Source organism: Bison bison, unplaced genomic scaffold (assembly GCF_000754665.1).
Source record: "Bison bison bison isolate TAMUID 2011002044 unplaced genomic scaffold, Bison_UMD1.0 scf7180017864519, whole genome shotgun sequence".
In the NCBI taxonomy this organism is placed as follows: domain Eukaryota; kingdom Metazoa; phylum Chordata; class Mammalia; order Artiodactyla; family Bovidae; genus Bison; species Bison bison.
Window position 1 is genome coordinate 20,268,960 of NW_011495072.1, and position 8,690 is coordinate 20,277,649.

The 8,690-nt window shown below is 38.0% G+C and overlaps 1 protein-coding gene across 6 annotated transcripts in view; it reads right to left on the reverse strand.

Moving 5' to 3' along the window:
• The window catches only part of CDC14A (cell division cycle 14A), a 189,641-nt gene that overhangs the window by 122,181 nt on the left and 58,770 nt on the right, over positions 1 to 8,690 (reverse strand). The gene's annotated exons all lie outside the window — the stretch shown is intronic.

An 8,690-nucleotide genomic window follows, 5' to 3' on the forward strand; every position in this document is an offset into this window, starting at 1 on the left:
CCTACTTAATACCTCGAAGTGGTCAGGAAGGGGTCTCTGGGAGAGATGTAGGAGGAAACCCATGGAATAGCTAAGGGAAAGGGGGGACAGAAGGGGCTAGGTCCTTGAGTGGGGACAGCGCTTGGTGAGCTGGACAGAGATCAGAGGCTAGGGAAGGGGGAAGAAGGGAGAGTCAGTGAAGAGCCTTGCAAGCCATGATGAGAGTTTGATTTTATTCTAAGTGCAGTTTAATATTTTAATTCTCAGACAAGAGCACTGATCCTTTTCCTCTACAGTTTGAATCAAATTTGATCCCTAAAATCCTCTCTACCTAGAATTAATGGCATTATTTCCTTAATATGTCCCAACATCAAAACCCTATGCATGGAACTTCCCTGGCAGTCCAGTGATTAAGACTCCATGCTCCCAGTGCAGGGGGAACAGGTTGGATCCCTGGTTGGGAAACTAAGATCCTGAATACCACATAGAACAGCCAAGAAACAAAAACAAAACAAAAAACCCTATGCGTTTCAACAACAAAAATGACAGAGTCCCAGTTCTTAAAAAGTAGGGTTTATTCTCTGCTTACAAAGTTTCTTTCAGCTTTAAGCTATTCTGGTAGCAATATATTACACGTATTTAATTATTAGTAAGGTCAAGACTAGAAAACAACTCAATTCTCTAAAAAAAGAAAGCTAAAATCAATATATTAAAAAAATACTTCTAACTTTTATTAAGAAAGTTCCATATTCCTATGACAAGTAAACAAGGTTTGATAAAGCACCTACCAAACAAAGTGAACTGAATATGAAACAAAAACAGCAGAGAAAATGAAACCATGGTAAAAGAATGATCAAGACAGGAGATGCAGATTCCACCAGTGGAGAACCACATCTCGAGTTGCAGCTAAAATGATTACAAAAATTCACTTAAACCAACCCTAGCTTTAAAAACCATTTTCAGTAACCAACATTAAAACAGGAGTTTGTTGTTCCCTAATGGGTAGATTATATAATACTCTACAGGTTTGGTTATAACGCAATGATTTTTCAAGCCTAAAGATGCAGCAGTATTTGCAAGTTGACTATGCCTGCTAAAAGAGAAAACTGTTTGTAGAAAGCTCCTGTGTTTGGATTAGATAATTAAAGCTTATACAACCATCTTTGAAAAGCAAAATACATTTCCATTCTCAGGAGCAATTACATTAACTCCATTTAATTTTGAGGCAATCATTCTACAGGAGGGAGTTAACAGCCCACATGAAAGACTTCTCTAGACCGGTTACCCCACAGAGTTTTGCTACTCATCTTACCTGCATGACTTAGCACACATGACCCATATTCTCACACTGTAAGATGAGAGTCTTTGTTTTTATTTTTATCCCAGTGCTTAATCATTAATAAGTGCAAAGTGAAACTCAACAGAGGCCATCTAAATTCCAGGAATATTCTAGGGGCAGGTAAATGCAATGTCCTTTTATAACCTGATGATAGGTACTTGGGAGACTGGTGAAATATTCTAATAAAGCAGTGCATCACTGAATACATGCATGCTGGGGTCATTAAAATGACAAATTCCATCTTTCCAGGAGAAAAAATGTCTTGGATTCTTATGCCAGGTCTTCTTTGATATGCCACTGATTAAAAAGAGAAAGACTAGAGTTCAGAAATAAAACAAATTTATTAAGCCTTTGCTGTTGAGGAACCTAAAGCTCAGAAAGGTAAGGAACTTCCCAAACTCTCATGGCTGCTCTGTGATGCAGTTAGAATTCCAATTCTGATTTGAATCCAAAGGCCACAGTAATTCCACACATCACATCTGCTTAAAAATACAGATACGGGCAATGCAAGCAGAATCTGTGACAGAAACAAAGATCCCTACTCTTTCAATTTACAAAAGCCATTACACTGGCTTTTAAAATTATGTGACTTCAAACTGTTAATAGGAGTTGTGTGTAGGAATAGGGCTGAAGAAAGATTAGTGGGAGGAGGGAGGACTTTATATTTTCTACTATCTTCACATTTCTTGTATTATGTACTAATGTATATTCATTTATTTTTTTTAATGTGGAATAACTAAATCATTTACAAAGTATTAAATGTGTATCTTCCCAAAAATGAAGTCTATATTTAACTAATACTCAAAAAATTGTTTCCAGATACTCTAATATTTCTAAAAGTAATTGCTGAATAAAATTAACTCCAAAGCATCTTCTAAATATCCTGATTTTCTTTTTCTGTTTCTCAGGAAAAAAAAATAATGCTCTGCTCACTGCTGCTGCTGCTGCTAAGTCACTTCAGTCGTGTCCGACTCTGTGCGACCCCAGAGACGGAAGCCCACCAGGCTCCCCCGTCCTTGGGATTCTCCAGGCAAGAACACTGGAGTGGGTTGCCATTTCCTTCTCCAATCAATGAAAGTGAAAAGTGAAAGGGAAGTCGCTCAGTCGTGTCCGACTCTTAGTGACCCCATGGACTACAGCCTACCAGGCTCCTCCATCCATGGGATCTTCCAGGCAAGAGTACTGAAGTGGGGTGCCATAGATATTAGCATACATGAATCCAAACTGGAAGAATCTTCCCCAACCTTTGACTGATAAAATTTAACAAAAGCCCTTTGTACAGTGCTTGGTTTTATTGTTGTTGTTTAGTCGCTAAGTAGTGTTCAACTCTTTTGTGATCCTATGGACTGTAGCCTGCCAGCCTCCTCTGTTGATGGGATTTCCCAGGCAAGAATACTGGAGTGGGTCACCATTTCCTTCTTGAGGGGATCTTCCCTACCCAGAGATCAAACCTACATCTCTTGCGTTGGCAGGAGTATTCTTTATCATTGAGCCAAGCGAAGCCCTGTAACAATTTACCCCGAAATTAGTGAGTACATGCATGGCTTTTATAAAATTTTCCCACTCTTTGCCAGGAAGTCCTATAACTCTTCTCAATAGAATAACATTTAACATATATGTTCTTACTCCTAACCAACCTATTGAAGTGAAAGTTGCTCAGTCGTGTCTGACTCTTTGCGATCCCATGGACTACACAATCCATAGAATTCTCCAGCCCAGAATACAGGAGTGGGTAGCCTTTCCCTTCTCCAGGGGATCTTCCCAACCCAGGGATCGAACCCAGGTCTCCCACACTGCAGGCAGATTCTTTACCAGCTGAGCCCACATTTAGGAGTCAACCAATTAGACTAATTTTTTTCTGCTCATTAACACTGATGCAATGTGGGAAAACTGGGTTCGATCCCTGGGTTGGGAAGATCCCCTAGAGGAGGGCAACCCACTTTGGTATTCTTGCCTGGAGAATCCCCATGGACAGAGGAGCCTGGAGGGCTACAGTCCATGGGGTCACAAAGAGTCGGACACAACTGAGCAACTAAGAACACACACACACAAAACACTGATGCCACATATCAAGATCCAAATAACTCTTTTAACTTTTAATAAAAAATTCTTAAAGAGCTAACATTCTAACATATATGTATGACCAATAAGCTGTGAGATTTTAATTTAACAATTAATTAAAATTACAGTACTGTAAGCAAGTATAATATATATTATTTTCCAATAAGCCAATGTTTCACAAACTTCAGTTAATCACGCATCAACTTTCTCAACTTCTGCCACCACACGTAGCACCATGTATTATCATTTCTATTTATGTTCTTCTCTTTATAAATAGACACAATCTTTTAATTTAATTCATTCTAAAGTAGTTTATACCATTTCTATAAATGGAAAACTAGTATCACTTGCCAGAGTCTACACATAAATGAATGTTATAATGTATAACTCTTAAAATTTAAAAAATGTTTGTGAAAATTAATTGCACATACAAGTATGAGTTCATTTCTGAGGTCTCTATTCTGTTCTACTGATCTGTGTGTCTGTCTGTTTTTGTGCCAGTACCACACTGCTTTGATGACTATAGTTCTGTAGTACAGTCTGAAGTAAGAGCAAGTGATACCTTTAGCTCTTCTTTTTCAAGATTGTTTTGGCTATTTGAAGTCTTTGTGTCTCTGCACATTTTTTAGAATTATTTATTCTAATTCTGTGAGAAGTGCCTTTAGGCAGCTAATCTACAACAAAGCAGGCAAGAATACACAGTGTAGGAAAGACAGCCTCTTCAATAAATGATGCTGGAAAAACTGGACAGTTATAACGCAAAAGAATCCAAATGGAAAACTCTCACATTATGCACAAAAATAAATTCAAAATGGATTAAAGACTTAAATATAAGACTTGAAACCACAAAACTTCTAGAAGAAAATGTAGGCAGTAATCTCTTTGACACTGGTCTTAAAAATATCTTTTTGGCTATGTCTCCTCAGGCAAGGGAAATAATAGCAAAAATAAATGGGACTACATTAAACTAAGAAGCTTTTGACAGTGAAAGAAACTATCAGAAAAACAAAAAGACCACCTGCTGAATGGGAGAAGATATTTGTAAGTGATATATGTGATAAAGGGTTAATATACAAAATATACAAAAACTCATACAACTCAACACCCAAAAAATAAACAACCCAATTAAAAAATGGACAGAGGATCTAAATAGATACTTTTCCAAAGAAGCCATTCAGATGGCCAAGAGCCACATGAAAAGATGCCCAACATCACTAGTCATCAGGGAAAACAAATCAAAACCCCAATGAGATTATCACCTCACACCTGTCAAAATGGCTATTATCAAAAAAACAACAAATAACAACGTGGAGAAAACTAAATCCCCCTGCACTGTTGGTGGGAATATAAATTGGTACAGTTGTTATGAAAAACAGTACAGAGAGTCCTCAAAAGATTAAAAATAAAACTACCATATGATCCAGAAATTTCATCCCTGAGTATTTAATCAAAGAAAACACAAACATTAATTTGAAAAGACTATATACTCCTATATTCATTAAAGCATTATCCACAATAGCCAAGATACGGAAGCAATCCAAGTGCACATCAACAGACAAATGGATAAAGAAGATGTGGTCTCACTCACACACAAACACACACACACACACACACACACAATGGAATATTACTCAGCCAGAATGAAATCTTGCCATTTGCAATAACACGGATGAACCTAGAGAATATTATACTAAGTGAAATAGTCACAGAAAGACAAATACTGTATGATTTTACTTATACAAATATCTAAAAAAAACAAAAAGGAACAACATAACAAAACAGATTTATAGACAGAGAACAAACAGATGGTTGCTAGAGATGCAGGGAGTGAGGAGGGAAGAAAAAGAAATAGTTAAGGGAGATGAAGAGGCACAAGCTTCCAGTTGCAAAATAAATAAGCCATGCATATGAAATGTACAATGTGGGGAATATAGTATATAGTATCTTTGAATGGCAGAGCCCTGAAAAATTGATGCCTTTGAAGTGTGGTGCTGGAGAAAACACTTGAAAGCCCCTTGGACAGCAAGGAGATCAAACCAGTCAATCTTAAAGGAAATCAACCCTGAATACTCATTGGAAAGACTGATGCTGAAGCTGAAGCTCCAATATTCTGGCTTCCTGACGTGAACAGCTGACTCATTGGAAGAAATCCTGATGCTGGGAAAGACTGAAGGCAGAAAGAGAAGAGGGTGTCGGAGGACAAGGTGGCTGGATGTTATCACCAATGCCATGGACATGAACTTGGCTAAGCTCTGGGAGATAGTGAGGGACAGGGAGGCCTGGCGTGCTGCAGTACATGCAGTCACAAAGAGTCAGACATGACTGGACAACTGAACAACAACAACATCTCTGAATGGTAACATATCACAACTAGACTTACCACGGTGATCATTTTGAAATGTATAGAAATACCAAATCACTATGCTGTATAACAGGAACTAGCACAGTATTGTAGGTCATTATACTTCAAAAATAAATGTCTCATACAAAAAAAAAGATCACATTTATGGTTACCCGATGTGGGGGCTGACAGGAGGGGCAAGTGAATGAGTCAAAAGGTACCAACTTTCAGTTATGAGATAAATAAGTATTAGGGATGTAATGTATACCATGATAAATATAATTAGCACTATTGCATGTTATATATGAAAGTTAAGAGAGTATATCCTAAGAATTTTCATCATAAAATTTTTTTCTATCTCTTTAATTTTGTATCTATATGAGACTATGATGTTCACTAAACTTACAGGGATAATCATTTCATGATGTATGTGAGTGAATCATTATGTTATACACTTAAACAGTGCTGTATGTCAGTTATATCTCAATAAAACTGAAGAAAAAAGTTAAATAAAATGTTTGTGTTCACGACACACTGAGGACCATTGTAACGAACAAGAAGTTTGAACTAATTTCATAGAACAGTAGACCAACCTGGTAAGTTAAACAAAATCCTCTTTGAACTAATCTGCAAATACATCTAAATCATTTATTTAAACTATATCCTATGGTCATTAAATCCTTAAAGCCGGTCAAAAAATGGTACATGTGAATTTCAGAAGCAGTTTGGAATTTACAACAATTTTTCTTACTCAGATAATTTAATCTATCTGATATACAAGAGATGATTCTTTAAATAACACATGCTTTAATACAGAAGTCTAAACCAGACTCTTGAGTCATGAATTTGCTAATGGGCCTCCCCGGAGATATTTGCTTCAGATCTTACTATGTTTTTAGCTTTGTTTTTAGGTATTATTATTTCCCAAAAAAAGGCTGATGGCAAAGCCAACACCCCCCCCACACACACACACCCATAATTCAAAAATGTTTCACTTTTGAAACCTGAGTGTCTCTGTCAATTACATTTATATTTTGTGATCTGGAAAGTGAAAATAATCCTGAAGATTCAATTTGGCCATCTGAGACAGTATTCTTCAATCTTGGCTTTTGATTTCCTGTTATTTAATATTTTACTTGTTTATGAAAAAGGAAATAAAATGCTGAGAACAGCCTTTCCCAGTCAGGTACTGCCACAGGAACACTAAAACAGCCGTGAAATCAGCATTACCAACCATGTCTGAGTCCATTAAACTTCTTCAAGATAGAAGTTTCCAGAAAACAGATGTTTCAACTTGAAAATAGTCTAGAAGCACTAAGATTTGCTGAATATAGAAGAACCATACCAAAAAGGAGGGACTCTCTTTAAAGGTTTCAGAAAATTAGGCTTAGCCTATACAGCATACTTAATGTGGACATTACAAAGAAGTCCCTATGATATGTGCTTTGGGTTCTAGCCTATTAATTAGCAGTCATCTTTAGACCCCTTTCTCCAGCCTCATATAACTTAAAATTATCACACTTGTTCAACAGCAATTGAGGATAGGGGTGTGCAGAGATTTAAAAAAAAAAAGAAAGAAAATGTTTCTTTGCCTGGTAGCTAACCAGTCTGGAACATTCACTTGGTTTGAGACCAGTGCTCTCTAAATGGCTTCCTCATCATCCCTCTTTCCCATCAGGTTCCCCCATCACTCAGATAAAATCTCAAAAGTCATTTTTAACACTGGCCTCTTTGTCTCACTCTACCCACCCTCATCAAATCAATACATAGACTGATTCTTTCTCCAGTCTCTTTCAATTATGGGGTGGAAGCAGTTTTAGGGGATTGAAACATATTATTTGGGAAAAGAAACAGAGGATACAAATATCTTTTGAAATTTTATTAATATATAACCACCACTAGGGTTCTGAGCACAGGAGGGGCCCTGAATTTTAAGTTTCATTATTTTCCAGCAGATATGCACATGACCTTTTTTTCATCATTATCAACTTATTTCAAACCCTTCTCTCCATATGCTATAACTCACACCATTTCTCTCTGCCTCCACTTTCTGCCTACTCTAGTAATTCTAAAGCAGAGCCTGAGAGACTCAGTTCTGCTCAAAAGTTCAGCCAGACTGTCAATCCTTCCCCAAGATAAGGTCCTAATCCACCTTTCCAGGTGAATTTGTCACTGTTCCTTGGATGAACCCCATTCACTAGCTTGGACTCCTCACCATTCTGGAATCATACTTGACACTTTCTTGTATCTGAGGTTTGTTCTGGAATCCTCTCCACACCTTCTCTGCCTGTTAAAATCCTTCTTGTTTCGTTCAGTTCAGTTCAGTCGCTCGGTCATGTCCGGCCAGGCCTCCCATCTGGGAGGTCCATCACCAACCCTCAGAGTTCACCCAGACTCATGTCCATCGAGTCAGTGATGCCATCCAGCCAGCTCATACTCTGTCATCCCCTTCTCCTCCTGCCCCCAATCCCTCCCAGCATCAGAGTCTTTTCCAATGAGTCAACTCTTCGCATGAGGTGGCCAAAGTACTGGAGTTTCAGCTTCAGTATCATTCCCTCCAAAGAAATCCCAGGGCTGATCTCCTTCAGAATGGACTGCTTGGATCTCCTTGCAGTCCAAGGGACTCTCAAGAGTCTTCTCCAACACCACAGTTCAAAAGCATCAATTCTTTGGCACTCAGCCTTCTTCACAGTCCAACTCTCACATCCATACATGACCACTGGAAAAACCATAGCCTTGACTAGACGGACCTTTGTTGGCAAAGTCATGTCTCTGCTTTTCAATATGCTATCTAACTTTCCTTGGTTGGTCATAACTTTCCTTCCAAGGAGTAAGCGTCTTTTAATTTCATTGCTGCAGTCACCATCTGCAGTGATATTGGAGCCCAAAGAAATAAAGTCTGACACTGTTTCCACTGTTTCCCCATCTATTTCCCATGAAGTGATGGGACCAGATGCCATGATCTTTGTT